The sequence below is a fragment of the Mirounga leonina genome, unplaced genomic scaffold, assembly GCF_011800145.1.
Source record: "Mirounga leonina isolate KUSES-001 unplaced genomic scaffold, KU_Mleo_1.0 Mir_95, whole genome shotgun sequence".
Taxonomy (NCBI): domain Eukaryota; kingdom Metazoa; phylum Chordata; class Mammalia; order Carnivora; family Phocidae; genus Mirounga; species Mirounga leonina.
This window is the reverse complement of record NW_023270865.1, coordinates 20,620,342-20,637,102: the sequence shown is the minus strand read 5'-3', so window position 1 is coordinate 20,637,102 and position 16,761 is coordinate 20,620,342. Positions and strand designations below refer to the sequence as shown.

The window sequence follows — 16,761 nt, the reverse complement described above, 5'->3', positions numbered from 1 at the left end:
AGGAATGATTCAGTGAAATTCACTTAGAGAAGAGGGAATCAAAATAAATAAAATAATTTATATATGGACATTTCTTATTATTGCTCAGAATTTTTATGTGATCTAGGCAAATTTATATAATAAAGATATTCTCAATGACATTCTTATTTTTGCCATTGAAGCTTCAATATTTGCTCTACTTAGTGTCTAATAATCAAATCCAAAAAAAATTCTGTAAATTTTTGAGGAATATCATTGAAGAATATCATTTGAAGATTTCATATGAAGAATATCATTACTGAAGAATATCAGTGATTTCATAAAATTCTTTAAATCCACAAGTTAAAAATTTTCATAAATGTAATAAAAATATGTTAATTTAGAAACAATCATTTAGAGCATTGTATGCGTATGCTATGCATTCTTCCCCTAGACAGGAAAACAGAATGTAATCAAAGAGCATAAATAATATCACAGTAATAGAAAAATCTAAACTATGGATTTAGGATGGTATACTAGTAAAATTAATTAATACTGCTGGTCAAGTTGTAGTAACCATCAAAGCAATGAAAATCACAATACATTTTTTTATTCAGGTCACCATATGCATTGGTTTTATTTAGTTTTATATTCACCACAAAACAAATTTTAACATTTTTTTAAAGATTTTATTTATTTATTTGAGAGAGAGAGAAACAGCATGAGAGGGGATAGGGTCAGAGGGAGAAGCAGGCTCCCTGCTGAGCAGGGAGCCCGATGTGGGACTCGATCCCAGGACTCCAGGATCACAACCTGAGCCGAAGGCAGTCGCTTAACCAACTGACCCACCCAGGCGCCCAAATTTTGACATTTTTATATGGAATCTTTATGCACTACAATCTCAAATAAACTTTTCAATTTTACCTAATGTAAATGTGAATTTCAAGAATAATAATTAAAAAAAATCTTATAATCTCTCAAAGATGTGTTGTAAATTTTTTCCTGCACCTCCTAGGAAATGACCAGAATTGTACTTCAACTTCTTTTTTAATAATTGATAATTTAAAAACAAACCCTTGTAACTTTAAAATTAGTATGTACTCTGATGTTTGTATAAAGTTAAAAGTACAAAAATGGTATATTTTTTAATTTTTTCATAACAAAGAAGAGTCATGAAAAGAAATTTTTCAAGTTTTGCTTTTCAAAAAAACTGTCCCGGGTGCCTGGGTGGCTCAGTTGGTTAAGCGACTGCCTTCAGCTCAGGTCATGATCCCAGGGTCCTGGGATCGAGTCCCACATTGGGCTCCCTGCTCAGCAGGAGGCCTGCTTCCCCCTCTCCCACTCCCCCTGCTTGTGTTCCCTCTCTCGCTGTGTCTCTCTCTGTCAAATAAATAAATAAAATCTTTAAAAAAAAAAAAAAAAAACTGTCCCCAGCACTTCATGAAATACTCAGAAGAAATTTTTAAAAACTATGTTACTTTGTCCTAGGTCAGAGGTTTCATGTATTAGAAAATAAAATATCTTTAAAGCAATATCTGAGTTATGCCATTTGAAAATTTTTTATCGGCTGGAATTAGGCCAATACATGACTTGAATTTTAGGCTGAAGTTTGCTTCTAACTATGTATCCTTGGAAACAAAAAAAGTTCCCCCAAAGATCTCAAATTTCCCTACAAAAGTTATGAGTTTAACTAGATCATCTATAAAATGTATGTCAATACTAAAAATGTAGTGCTATACTTAACTATAACTTAGTTTTCCAGAGCTCACATTTTGACATTTAAATAGCCAAACGCTAAATCGTGGTGTGCTTTTGTGCTTATCATGACAAATGGCTTTTTTATAAGGATCATAATTTAAAATATTTATAAGTCTTCACCATTTTAATAAACTACTTACTTGATTGCACTATCCAGATATAATTTAAGTAGAATATGGAAACATGGATTTCATTTAATAACTAATTGTTAAACTTGTTGAAAGTGACAGTATGTACTTTTAACCACAGAGCAAATTAGTTCTATTTTGGGTGGTGTATTCTGTGGTCCACTTAGAGATCATAAGACACTTTACATAAATTTCATCATTTGACTAAATCTTTTTGCCACTACTTTCTCTTAAATGATAATAAAAAGCTAGAACAAGAAATAGAAATTGTTGATTAATACAGAAATGCCAGGAAAGATGGATTAAATTAACAAATTACAGATTCAACAAAGAGAAAACCAAGAGCAAATGACTGGACTTAAACCTACTTATGATAATAAATGCATCAAAATAAGTAGTCTAGTTAAAAGACAAAGATTAAAAGACTGGATAAAAGACTTAATTCAGTGCTGCTTACAGGAAACACACTAAAATTTAAAGAAATAATCAATCAATCAATCACAGACAGGATGAAAAGAGAATATGGAAAAGATACACCAACTAAAAACTAACCAAAGAATGGCTTAGCTATATTAATACCAAGCAAACATATTTAAACACAAGGGGTATCGCAAAAAATCAAGACTGAAGTCACCCAATGAAAACATATCAAGTCCCCTACACTAATAACGTATCTTCAAAATATATAAGCATTGACATAAGTGAAGAGCACTAAATTAGATCACAAAATGTGTAAGAAATTTAATAGTAAAGATAAGAGCAGGAATAAGTAAACTAGAAACCATACAAATAAACAAAGCTAAGATTATATCTCCAAATAAATTAATAAATTGGATAAACTCTTAAAAGACATGAAAATTCAAAACCCACATAAAATTCTTTTTTAAAAGAGATACCACTAAAAAATAAATAAATACATAAATGTATAAATACATAAAATAGATATCACTGGGTGCCTGGGTGGCTCAGTTGGTTAAGCAAATGCCTTCGGCTCAGGTCATGATCCCGGAACCCTGGGATCGAGTCCCACATCGGGCTCCCGGCTCAGCGGGGAGCCTGCTTCTCCCTCTGGCCCGCTCCCCTCTCATGCTGTCTCTCTCTCTCTTTCTCTCTCTCTCTCTCTCTCTCTCTCTTAAATAAATAAATAAATAAATAAATAAATAAATAAATAAATAAATAAATAAAATCTTTAAAAAAAAGTTTTGTTTTTTTTTTTTTAATTTTATTTATTTATTCATGAGAGACAGAGAGAGAGAGAGGCAGAGGGAGAAGCAGGCTCCCAAGGAGCAGGGAGCCCGATGTGGGACTCGATCCCAGGACCCCGAGATCATGACCCGAGCCGAAGGCAGACCCCAACCATCTGAGCCACCCAGGCGCCCAAAAAAAAAGTTTTAAAATAGATATCACTAACACAATATAGATATCCAAAAGACAGTAATTGGATATTCTGAAAAAGTTTATCTCAATTAAATTTTAAAGATTAAATAAAATCATAAATTCCCTGATAAAATTTGCAAGCATTATCACAAACAGAACTAAAATAACTGGAATAGAACTATGAATATTAAAAAACTTGAATCCATAATTTAAAATACTTATGCAAAAAGAAATCCCCAGCCACAGATGGTATCACTTAAATGAGAATGCATACCAACAATTCATAAAAAAAAACCTTTCAAAGAATATAAAATACAAAAATACTTCCAAACTCCTTTATTTAATAAATAATGAACTCGACACCAAAATTTAAGAGTGCTACAAGTGAGGATAATTGCAAAGTGATATTTCTCACAAAAATACACCAAATAATTTTAAGTAACAACACTAGCAAATAAAATCCAGCAATATTTAAAAAGGATACTACATCATAACTAAAGTTTATTCATGAACTGTAAGCTAATTTGACACTTAGAAATCACTGAATATAATTTACTAAAATGACAGTACAAAGGAAAAAATAATCATTTATTCTGATGCAGGAAATCATTTGATAAAATTCAACACTTATCCTGGGTTTAAAAAATTACTCAAACTGGGAATTAAAGAGACATTTTCTGATGAAGAATATACACAAAAATAATCTACATTAAATATAATATTCAATACTGAAATATTAAATTACTTCTTACTGAGGTTAAGAGCAAGCCAAGGATGGTCAATTTCACTACATATATTTAAGATAGTACTAGAAAGCCTAGGTGGTGCAGTAGCATACATGGAGTGCTTAATATTTAAAGCTGGCTATTGTAAGTTAAAGATGCATATGGTAAACCCTTAAGTAACCATTAAAAATTAAAATAAAGAAGCTAGCTAAGAAGCCATTAAGGAGTTAAAAAGGAATTCCAAAACTGCTCTAAATCAAAACTATGGAATAACAAATCAGATAAATAACCAAGTGGGAGACTTAAACCCAGTCAAAATAATAACTTCTTATGTAAATGGTCTAAATGTGAAATAAAAGATAAAAAGTACCAGACCAGATTAAAACATCGACAGATGAACGGATAAAGAAGATGTGGTATATATATACACACACACAATGGAATATTATGCAACCATCAAAAGGAATGAGATCTTGCCATTTGCAACGACATGGATGGAACTGGAGGGTATTATGCTGAGCAAAATAAGTCAAATAGAGAAAGACACGTATCATATGACCTCACCAATATGAGGAATTCTTAATCTCAGGAAACAAACTGAGGGTTGCTGGAGTGGGGGGTGGGGTGGGAGGGATGGGGTGACTGGGTGATAGACACTGGGGAGGGTATGTGCTCTGGTAAGCGCTATGAATTGTGCAAGACTGTTGAATCTCAGATCTGTACCTCTGAAACAAATAATGCAATATATGTTAAGAAAAAAAAAAAAGAAGAAGATAGCAGGAGGGGAAGAATGAAGGGGGGGAAATCAGAGGGGTAGATGAACCATGAGAGACGATGGACTCTGAAAAACAAATTGAGGGTTCTAGAGGAGAGGGAGGTGGGAGGATGGGTTAGCCTGGTGATGGGTATTAAAGAGGGCACGTTCTGCATGGAGCACTGGGTGTTATATACAAACAATGAATTGTGGAACACTGCATCAAAAACTAATGATGTAATGTATGGTGGTTAACATAACAATAAAAAATTAAAAAAAATAAAACAAAACGCACATCAAATAAAAAGAGAAAAACTCAGAAAATAAGAAAGACTTGCCTAGTGATTTTATGAAGCTAGGAATTTTCTGGACTTTTGTGAAGACAAAATGAGATAGCTCAAAATTTTTAAGATGTAAGTTTCTCCAAGTTAACCTATAGATTCTAAGCAATGTGAATTTAAGCATATGAATCATAACTTTTTTTGAAATGGCAAGAACTTGTAAGTGATAAACATTAGATGAGATCATCTTGAATGAAAATAGAAGAATTGGAGAACTTATAATACTATTTAAGGAAATACTATAAAGTTAAATGTAAGATACACTGTGATATTGACATGAGAATGAACAAATACAAGAATAGAATAGAAAAAAATTGTTCAAATAGATCCACACACATATATCACTGGATTTGTAACAAACATGGTATTATAGGTGGAAAATGATCTTATTAATAAACATTTAGATGTCTATAAAAATGTTGAATCTTGACTCTACATTGTGTCTCAAATAAAATTAATTCAAAATGGGTCACAGACCTAAATAAAAAATCTGAATCTGTAAAGCTTCTAGAAGAAAACATAGGAGTATTTCTATTTGATCATGCTATAGGTAACAATTTTTTAAACAGTACACAAAACAGTAAAATAATCACAATGATGAAAAACACTAAACTGAACTCTATTAATAGGAAGAATTCTGATTCATCAAACATTCATTAATAAAGTGCATTGGCAAACCAAAGGTTGAGAAAGGTATGTGAGCAATAATTCATATTTCAAAAATTCACATTTTAAAATGTACAATTCAATAGTTTTTACTATATTCACAATGCTCGACCACCAACAACATCTCATTTAAAAAGTTTTCATCAACACAAAAAGAAACCTTTGCCCATTATCACTTACTCTCCAGTCCCCACTACCTGCAGCCACTGGTAACGACTGATCTACACATGTCAGCAAATTTGCCTCTTCAGGATACTTCATGTAAATGGAATCCTACAATATATGGATTTTTTTTTTCTCAAGTTTTTATTTAAATTCCAGTTAGTTAACAAACAGTGCAATTTAGTTTCAGGTGCAGAATCTAGTGATTCATCACTTACATACAAAACCCAGGGCTCATTACATCAAGTGCCCTCCTTAATACCCGTTGCCCATTTAACCTATACCCCTCTAACCTCCTCTCCAGTAATTCTCAGTGTGTTCTCTATAGTTAGTTAAGAGTCTGTTTTCTGGAATACCTCTCTTTTTCTCCCCTATGTTCATCTGTTTTGTTTCTTAAATTTCACATATGAGTGAAATCATAGGGTATTTGTCTCTCTGACTGACTTATTTCACCTAGCACAATATACTCTAGCTCCATCCATGTCCTTGCAAATGGCAAGATTTCAATCTTTTTGATGGCTGAGTAATTTTCCATTGTACATATACACCACTTCTTTACCCATTCATCAGCTGATGGATATTTGGGCTCTTTCCATAATGTGGCTATTGCCAATAATGCTGCTATAAACATCAGGGTACATGTATCCCCTTGAATCTGTATTTTTGTATTCTTTGGGTAAATACCAAGTAGTACAAATGCTGGATTATAGGGTAATTCTATTTTTAACTTTTTGAGGAACCTCCATATATTTTTCAGAGCAGCTGCACCAGTTTGCATTCCCACCAACAGTGCAAGAGGGTTCCCCTTTCTCCACATCCTTGTCAATATCTGCTGTTTGCTGTGTTAAATTTTATCCATTCTGACAGGTGTGAGGTGATATCTCATTGTAGTTTTGATTTGTATTTCCCTGATAATGAGTGATGTGGAGCACCTCTTCATATGTCTGTTAGCCATCTAGATGTCTTCTTTGGCAAAATGTCTATTCATGTCTTTTGCCCATTTTTTAACTGGATTATTTGTTTTTTGGGTTTTGAGTTTGATAATTTCTTTATATATTCTGGATACTAACTTTTCATCAGATACATCATTTGCAAATACATTCTCCCATTCTGAAGGTTGCCTTTTAGTTTTGCTGATTGTTTCCTCCACTGGGCAGGGCTTTTTAGGTTGACAAAGTCACAATAGCTTATTTTTCCTTTTGTTTCCCTTGCCTGAGAGATGTATTTAGTAAGAAGTTGTTATGGCCACTGTCAAAGAGGTTACGGCCTGTGTTCTCCTCTAGGATTTTGGTGGTTTGTGTCTCTCATTTAGGTGTTTAATCCATTTTGAGTTTATTTTCGTCTATGATGTAAGAAAGTGGTCCAGTTTCATTCTTTCGCATGTGACTGTCCAGTTTTCCTAACACCATTATTGAAGAGACTGTCTTTTATCCATTGGATATTCTTTCCTGCTTTGTCAAAGATTCATTGACCATAGAGTTGTGAGTCCATTTCTAGGTTTTCTATTCTGTTCCATTGATCTATCTGTCTGTTTCTGTGCCAGTACCATACTGTCTTGATCACTACAGCTTTTAATATAATTTGAAGTCCAGAATTGTGATGCCTCCAGCTCTGCTTTTTTCTTTTTCTTTTTTTTTTTTTTCAAGATTACTTTGGCTATTCAGGGTGTTTTGTGGTTCCATACAAATTTTCGGGATGTTTGTTCTAGCTCTGTCAACAATGCTGGTGGTATTTTGATAGGGATTGCATTAAATGTGTAGCTTACTTTGAATAGTATAGACATTTTAACCATATTTGTCTTCCAATCCATGAGCATGGGATGTTTTTCCATTTCTTTGTGTCCTCTTCAATTTCTTTCAACAGAATTTTATAGTTCTGAGAGTACCAGTCTTTCAACTCCTGGTTTAGTTTATTCTTAGAAATTTTATTGCTTTTGGTGCAACTAAATTAGGTAACTAATTTAAAGTATTTAGCTTCTTAGTGAGTGGAATTGTGTCTCTCAAAAAATATGTTCAAGTTCTAACCCCTAGTACCTGTGAATGTGACCTTATTTGAAATAGGGTCTTGCAGGGCAATTAAGTTGAAATCATACCATATTAGGGTGGGCCCTAACTCCAAAGATGTGTCCTTGAAATAAGATGAGAGAACATGGAGACACAGGGAGGAAGGCCGTGTGAAGATGGGAGGCAGAGATTGGGTATGCATCTACAAACCAAGAAATGTCAAGGATTGTTGATTTTGGGGCGCCTGGGTGGCTCAGCTGGTTAAGCGGCTGCCTTCGGCTCAGGTCATGATCCTGGAGTCCCGGGATCGAGTCCCACATCGGGCTCCCTGCTCGGCGGGGAGTCTGCTTCTCCCTCTGACCCTCCTCCTTCTCATGCTCTCTGTCTCTCATTCTCTCTGTCTCAAATAAATAAATAAAATCTTAAAAAAAAAAAAAGGATTGTTGATTTTTGTACATTGATCTTGATTTTTTTTTTACCTCCCTAAACTTGTATGTTAATTCTAGTAGGGTTTTTGTTTATTTGTTGCTTTTTGTTTTTTGGGTTTTTTTTTTTGTTTTTAGTGAATTCCTTCAAATTTTGTTTTGTTTTTAGTGAATTCCTTCAAATTTTCAATATACTAGATCATGTTATCTATGGAGACAGTTTTATTTCTTCATTTCCAATTGGTATAACTATCATCTCTTTTTCTGGTCTAATGGCCCGGAATAAAACCTCTAGTATAATGTTAAGTATAAGTGGCAAGAATAGACATCTTGGTCTTGTTTCTCATCTTATTGGGGAAGCATTCAGTCTTTCACCATTATGTGTGATGTTAGTTGTGGCTTATTCAGAGAAGCAGATTTTTTGGTTGAGAAAATTGCCTTCTATGCCCAGTTTGGTTAGTGTTTTTATCATGAAAACATGTTGGATTTTATCATGTGCTTTTCTGCATCTATTAAGATAATCATGATTTTTTTCCTTTATTCTCTACTATCGTGTATTGCATTAAATGATTTTCCTATGTTAGACCAACTTTGCAGTGCTGAGATAAAATCCCACTTGGTCATGTTGTATGATCCTTTTACAAAGGGCTGGATCAGGGTTGGTAGTACATTAATGCGTAGTTAGTTAATTTGTCTGTATACTGTTTTTATAGTATTTTTCTACAATTCTATTTCTATCAATTTAGTTGTGATGATCTGCTTTCATTTCTGATATTGTTCACTTTTTTTTTGACATTCTTGTTAAAGGTTTGTCATATTTGTTGATATTTTCAAACAGGAAACTTTTCGTTTCATTGATATTATGTAATAATTGTCTATGATCTATTCTACCTATTTGTGATCTAATAATCTTTATTATTTTCTTCTGTTGGGTTTAATTTGGTCATCTTAGTCTTAAGCTTTCTTAAGGTTTTTGGTTACATTGTGGAATTTATATCTTTTTAAATTTAGGTATTTATCTCTGCAAATTTCCCTTTAAAATATTGCTTAGGTTGTATCACATAACTATTGGCGTGTCACATTTTTGTTCTTATTCATCTAAAAAAAGTACTATTTTTCTGAATACCTTGTGGTCTCTTCCTTGAAACACTCTTTATTTAGGAACTTGTTTTTTAATTTCCATACATTTGTGAATTTCCCAACTTACCTTCTGCTTTTATTTCTAATTTAATTATGCTATGTTTGGAAAATATATTTGGTATGTTTTCACTTTTTTTTTTTTTAATTTACCAAGGCTTGTCTCATGGCCTAAACTATGGCCTAGAGAATGTTTTATATGCATTTGTAAAAAAATGTGTATTCTGCATTGTTGGGTAGAGTGTTCCATAGACACCTGTTAGGTCTAAGAGGTTTATTGTATTGTTCAATAGTGTATCTAGGAATCACTTAAAGTCTCTTTAATTTTTGACATATAATTTTGCTGGATATAAAATTCATCACAGGTAGTCTGTATCCTTCAGTTATTTTAATATGTCATCTATCACATTTGGCCTTCCTTATTTCTGATAAATCAGCTCTTAATTTTACTGAGTATCTTTTGAACCTGAAGAGTCAGTCATCTTCCTCTTATTTTCAAGAATGTCTCTTAATCTCTCAACAGTTTGAGTATAATGTGATTAATTCAGGGTGTCTTTGAATTTATCCTACTTGGAATTTGATGAACCTCTTGCATTTCCAGATTAGCACTTTTCATTAAATACTAAGCAAAAGCAGAAGGAGAACATTCACCCTTCCTCTACCTTTTCATTCTACTCAAGCTCTAAATGAATTGGATGATGCCCACAGGCACTGGTGAAGGAAATCTTTACTCCGTCCGTCTACTGATTCAAATGCTAATCTCTTCTAGAAACACCCTCACAAAAATGCCCAGAATTATTTTGTTTACCAGCTATCTGGGCATCCTTTAGTCCAGTCATATTAACACACACAGCAATAACCATCACAATAGATATCTTCTCAAGTAAACTGTAAGCTCCTTTTGGTCACAGCTATGTTTATTTTGTCATATACAAAGCATGTACTTAAATATGTATTGAATAAGTAAATGAGTAGATTAAATTAAGTTTGGCAACTTAATAATATATACTGAATCCTGGAAAATATTGAAAATAAGCTCATTTTTAGTGAGCAAAATTTTCAGTGGGTACAAATAGGTTTTAGAAAAATTCCTTTCATATTAATAGATTCAAATAAGTTTTCTGCTGATGACATGTTTCCAATTTCATAAGGCTTATTAACTTGCTTTTTATGATAAAAGTAATAAATATGTTTGGTAGGAAAAAGCCAATTTTATTATTGCCATTATTTATGTTTTACTGTATGAGAGGCTCCTTTCTTTTCAGTATCACAAACTATCAATGTCTCAGTAAGTTAAATCTGTCCTCTGTCCAGTGTTTCTCACCTTTATCTATTACTCTAACAAGTTCAAATAGTCACAAGTTTTTTGGTTATTAAAATAAATTTTATATAAATAAAATATATAAATGTTTACTTCATGGAAAAGATGTGATTAGATAACATCATATTTAAGATTAAGCGTATGGTAATATATGGCATGAAACCTGTACAACATATCAACAAAATACAGGACACATAAAAAAGTTCAGTTCTACTGTAAGACTAAAGAATGATAACTGATGCTCACTGTGATAAACTAAGGAATGGCATGATCCTAAAAGAATGTGTGGGGTTTTTTTGGGGAAAAAAAATGGGCAGGGATGAAATGTTGAATGTTTACCCTTATGCTAAATCATATTAGAGAAAAAGGAACTTGTAGTTTGGGGTCTGCTTCTTCTACTTGACAAGTGAAGGGTCACTAAGTGTTCCTGAATTGTAGTTTCTTTATCTATACAATAAAATAAAATATATAAAATAATTATAAAGATAACTTCAAAAGATTTATGTGAATAGAAAAATATTTAACAATATTAATTTTAACATGCAACTACTACAATCAGCAGCACACATTGTTGATAATTTATTAGGTCTTTCCATTTATTATCTCATTTTCCCCTCATACATACCGTATTGGACATGTCCTATATTTTTGCTTGTTATAAAGGATGAACCTGAATTCTACTGAGATCATATAAGCTGCTCTTGAACACACAATTCTACCTTTTGGGCAAGAATTTCAATGCATGCAGTTTGAAGTCTTTACTCTTAACTATAATATGTAACATGTGAAAACTCTTTATTAGTAGCTTAATCATTTGTACAATCTTTCTCACTTATCCTGCATAAACAGAAGCTTCAGCATATTCATAATATATAAATGCAAAGCTAAGTCAGTAAGCACCTTTTTTTTTTTTTTTTCTAAAGCTTGGCAAGGTTCAGCTGCAGTAATACAAATCAATTTGGAGTATCATTCTAATGGCAGCAAGAATCTCCAAGTGAATGGAAAATTACAAGTGTTGGATTTATTCCATTTACCAAATGAAAACTACAGTGTTGTCTTCTTCTTAGTATAGAGAGATCCAATAAAAATAGTTCATTCTGCAATGCCAAGCACTGCTTTCTGGACAATTACAGTACCAACTCTTCCCTTCTAACTGTATATTGTAGGTTTTATGTACCGACCAATCTAGACTATTTACTTCACTTAGAACTTCTCCTGCCAAAAAAACACATTTTGTGCATAAATGGCTTCAATCTGGGAAGCCATCCAAAAGAAGCTGTCCAGGTGAATAACAGTGTGATTTACATGCAGGTGCAAAACATAAAACTAGAAATAGTTTGAAAATGCTAACTAAAGATATGGAGTAGAATTAAGTTAACTAGACAGGTATATCACTTTTCTTCTGGTATTTTAAACACCCTAGAAATGTTCTATTTTTGTTTTATTATTGTTATTTTTAGACTTACAATAATGCATCTTCCTTTAAGGTTTGCTTATGCATTTGATTTTTAGTAAAATAGATATTAGAGAAATGACTCATAGTCATACAATATCTTATGGTAAAAAATACTGTGGAGTGAGAAAGATCTTTCCTGCTTGACTAAAAAGAGAATCACTCCCAGGAAATATTTTCAAATACCTAAAAATATAAGGCAATTTTTCTCTATTTTCATCTTCTCAGCCCTTCACACAACTATGATTTTGTTTGTTTGTTTACTAATAGCATGCTGCATAAACCAACCATATAAATCAACAAACCAAAATTAGGAAAAAAGACCACAGGTTGTGCAAGAAGTTCAAAATACATCTACCTACACTATTGCCCCTAGATCATTACAGAAATTTTAAAAAAATTATGACCACAGAAACTATGAAATAAAGAATCATAGTTTGAGAGATGCAGACGTTTTATGTGTTTCTTTCCTTTGTCTTGGGTACTCTTTTAAGTTCTGGTTGGCTAACAGTAGTAGCAGGGATGTACAAAAGCTGATGGGGACATCCAATGACTGGTATTTTAGTGACAGCACCAACAGATACTAAAAATGGAAACTTAAGAGCATTGAATCTTAATTTTATTAGAAAATCATTCTTCCACTGACTACCCTTTAAATCTGTTACAAGAGTAAAGTGATTTAATAGTTATAAGACTTTATTTTTATAAAATGGAATTGTAAATGGGTTTTGCAGGAATAAAAGGAAAAGCACTTTAAAATTATCTAATGAATAACTAATGATTTACAAAGTGTTACTAGCAAGTATCTTAGAACCTCCAGGTACTATAACATTTTTTTTTTTTTATAGATTCCTATTTGAGAGATTTAACAACAGTGGTTCTAATATGTTAAACAAAATGTGACAAAATCTTTCCTAAATATGAGAACTAAAAACATATGAAATATATGTATTTTTGGCTCTGTGTGGCCACTGCTGTATTCCAAGTATTTCAAACAAACAGTAAATATAAAAGTTTTGTATGAAAAAATAGCCTTAATATTTCTCTGGTAGCCTAATTATTTCTCTAATAAGTAGATGAACATTGTCCATAATCAGTCTTTCCTGAATATCAGATAAATTGCTAATTTTATAGTTAACCATGCTTGAATTTACACTTTATTTCTGGCACATATTGAAGTCTGTGACCTTGGATAAGGCACATAACTGTTTGAATCTCCTTCTCTTCATTTATAATAGTTAAGAGGCCATAGAAAATAGATATAAGAGAGAAGAGAATTAGGAGAAGAAAAAGGAAGGTAATTCAGAAATAAATGGAGACAGAAATTAAAACTACATGAACCCTAAGCCTTTGGCTTATAAATTTTTTTAACAATATATTTTTATCCTAGTTGATGACAGGACTCAAAGGGAAAGTTTTATGATGAAAATCACTATGTAAATTTAGTTTTGCCCTTTTCTACAAATGATTTTTAATCTAATAATATTATGTATATATATTCACATTCCTGTGAATTACTCTGATAGAATGTGACTTGTATTTTCATGGCTTACTTATTAATTAGTAATTGATAAAGTACAGATATGATTTTGATACTTTATCTAAATTCCTAACCCTGAAATTTGATCATTTTTCTCCAATAATTCTTGTGCATTAACCAACTATATTGTATTTTTAATGCTTAGTTGGATAACCATCAGTAGGGCTTACAAGAAAGTACTGATTAAGTCACTAAAAAATAAAAATTGTTTTAAGCAAATATTAGGCAAGTATTCATTACATAATAGTGGTCCTGGTACTATGGGCAATTGAGTAAATGTGTAAGTGATGGCTTCCAAAGGAACATCTGGTAATTTTAGATAAAAGATCTGGTAATAAATGGAGTTAGATTTGCATAAAGATTCTGAGAATTCACCTGGGCTCAAAAGGAATTGAATAGGAAGAGGGAAGAAGGGGATACTATATATGAATGGAATCAGGTTAAATTGCTATTTTCAGAAGTAGACACTTCTATATTTGGAAGTATCTGCTTTAGTGATCTACAGAATTAGGGAAATGTGTAAGGTTAAAGTAATTGTTTTATACTATACACTATATATATATTTTATTAACCTCTGGTAGAAATATAATGGCCATCTCTCTATAGTCAGTAAACACAGCATCATAAATGCTTTCCATATTCTCATTAACATAAAGTATAAAACACAATTACCATAAAATAAAACTTTAAAAATTTTACAAATATTTAAAGCATAAAAAGTATAATATAAAGTGAAATTCCCCAGCAAAAGAACTGCTCCCAAAATAAGTTTTCAATCATGTTCATGGTATGCTTCTACAATATTTCCTATTATATACACATACCTGCAAGGGCATGTGATTTTACAAAAAATACTCCTACTACGTAGTATTCCAATATGTGAAAATATGATTAATTAAATCAATTAGACTATTAGAATTTATTATTATAAATTATGATATTAATTGTTCATTCAGAGTATGATCTACATTAATCTGTGGAATCTCGAGAAATACTTATACATACACTTACACAGGATACATTTTAATCATGAAATTACAAAGTTTATGTGTATTCCATAAATAAACAGATATTACTGGGGCACCTGCCTTTGCCTCAGGTCATGATCTCAGGGTCCGGGGATCAAGCCCCGCATCGGGCTCTCTGCTCAGCAGGCTCTCTGCTCAGTGGGAAGTCTGCTTCTCCCTCTCCCTCTGTGCTCTCTCTCTCTCTCAAATAAATAAAATCTTTAAAAAAAGTAGATATTGCCAAATTCCCCTTAAGGCATATGTTAACAATTAGAAATCTCATCAAGTCTGTCACAGTGTGTTTTCTCCTCATTATTGATATTTAACAATATATTTTTAAATATTTTCTAAAATGATACTCAAACACTAGTATAAAATGAATGCTATCATTTTAATGTCTCTATTTTTCATCACATTTCACTTCTTTACCCATGTTTATTTACCATTTTTTTTCTTCTGCTATAAATTACCTTTTAATATCTTTGTACATACACTATTCTGCTATCTTTTTATTACTGATTTGTTGGCTATGAACATTATTTTCTTTTTAACATGTATGAAAAATAATCATGTAAATTTGACATGTAGTTTTTTTTTTTTAATGGAAACCATTCTCTAGTGAGAGTTTGTAATCTGACAGTTTTTGCCTTCATACCAAAAAAACTTCCCTAAGACACTATTCTTCTTTTTAATATTTTTTTTTGGCTTTGCTCTCTAAGTAAATTACTGTTATATGAACTTTAGTGAAATTGTTTAAATTGTTAGGCAATGGGTTAAATATAAAGTACTGTATATTACTACTGTCCAGTGATTCAAAATGCTAAATTTATTATATGTTAAATTTATATAGATAGATAGATAGATAGATAGATAGATAGATAGATAGATGATAGATAGATAGATAGATAGATAGATAGATAGATAGATAGATAGATAAAATTATGTCCTCCATCACTGCTTCACTCAGATTTGATGGAGCCCTGAATGTTGATCTGACAGAATTCCAGACTAACCTGGTAACCTATCCCCATATCCACTTCCCTCTGGCCACATGGGTTCCTGTCTTCTCTGCTGAGAAAGTCTATCATGAACAGCTTTCTGTAGCAGAGATCACCAATGCATGCTTAGAGCAAGCCAACCAGATGGTGAAATGTGACCCTCACCATGGTAAATACGGGGCTTGCTGCTTGTTGTACCATGGCGATGTGGTTCCCAAAGATGTCAGTGCTACCATGGCCACCATCAAGACCAAGCATACCATACAGTTTGTGGACTGGTGCCCCACAGGCTTCAAAACTGGCATTAATTACCCACCTCCCACTGTGGCATCTGGTGGAGCCCTGGCCAAAGTAGAGTGAGTTGTGTGCATGCTGAGCAACAGTGTTGCCTTTGCGGAGGTCTGGGCTTGCCTGGACCACAAGTTTGACCTGATGTATGCCAAGTGTGACTTTGTTCACTGGTATGTGGGTGGGGCATGGAGGAAGGGAGTTTTCTGAGGCCCGTGAGGACATGGCTGCCCTTGAGAAGGAATATGAGGAGGCTGGGGTGGATTTTGTTGAAGGAGAGGGTGAAGAAGGAGAGGAATGCTAATTAAAAAATGTCACAAAGGTGCTGCTTTTACAAGGAAGCATATTCTGTTTTAAACATCGAAAATTGTGCTCTGATCAGTTAATTTGTATGTAGCAGTGTATTCTCTCATATGTAATTACTAACTTATGCTTTAAAACATACCACTTTGTTACAGACCCAAGCTGTCCATTTCCCTGATGGGTTTGAATAAAATATTGCCTGTCTTAAATGAAAATAAATAAATAAATAAATAAATAAATAAATAAATAAATAAAATATTCTCAGTAACTTTTATCAGTTTGAAATACTGTATAATAAATATGGTAAATTGTATGTCCCTTCTGCATTTAGCATTACACATGACTATCTGGAGAGGTTAAGTATGACATAAGATTGATGTCGTTGTTTGTCAGAATCTGAGTAAAATTTTGGAAAGC

General features: G+C 32.5%; 1 pseudogene; it reads left to right on the top strand.

The window, feature by feature from the left end:
- LOC118006213 overlaps window positions 1-16,345 on the top strand; it is a 35,140-nt pseudogene extending 18,795 nt beyond the window's left edge.
- Window positions 16,346-16,761: the final 416 nt, after the last annotated feature.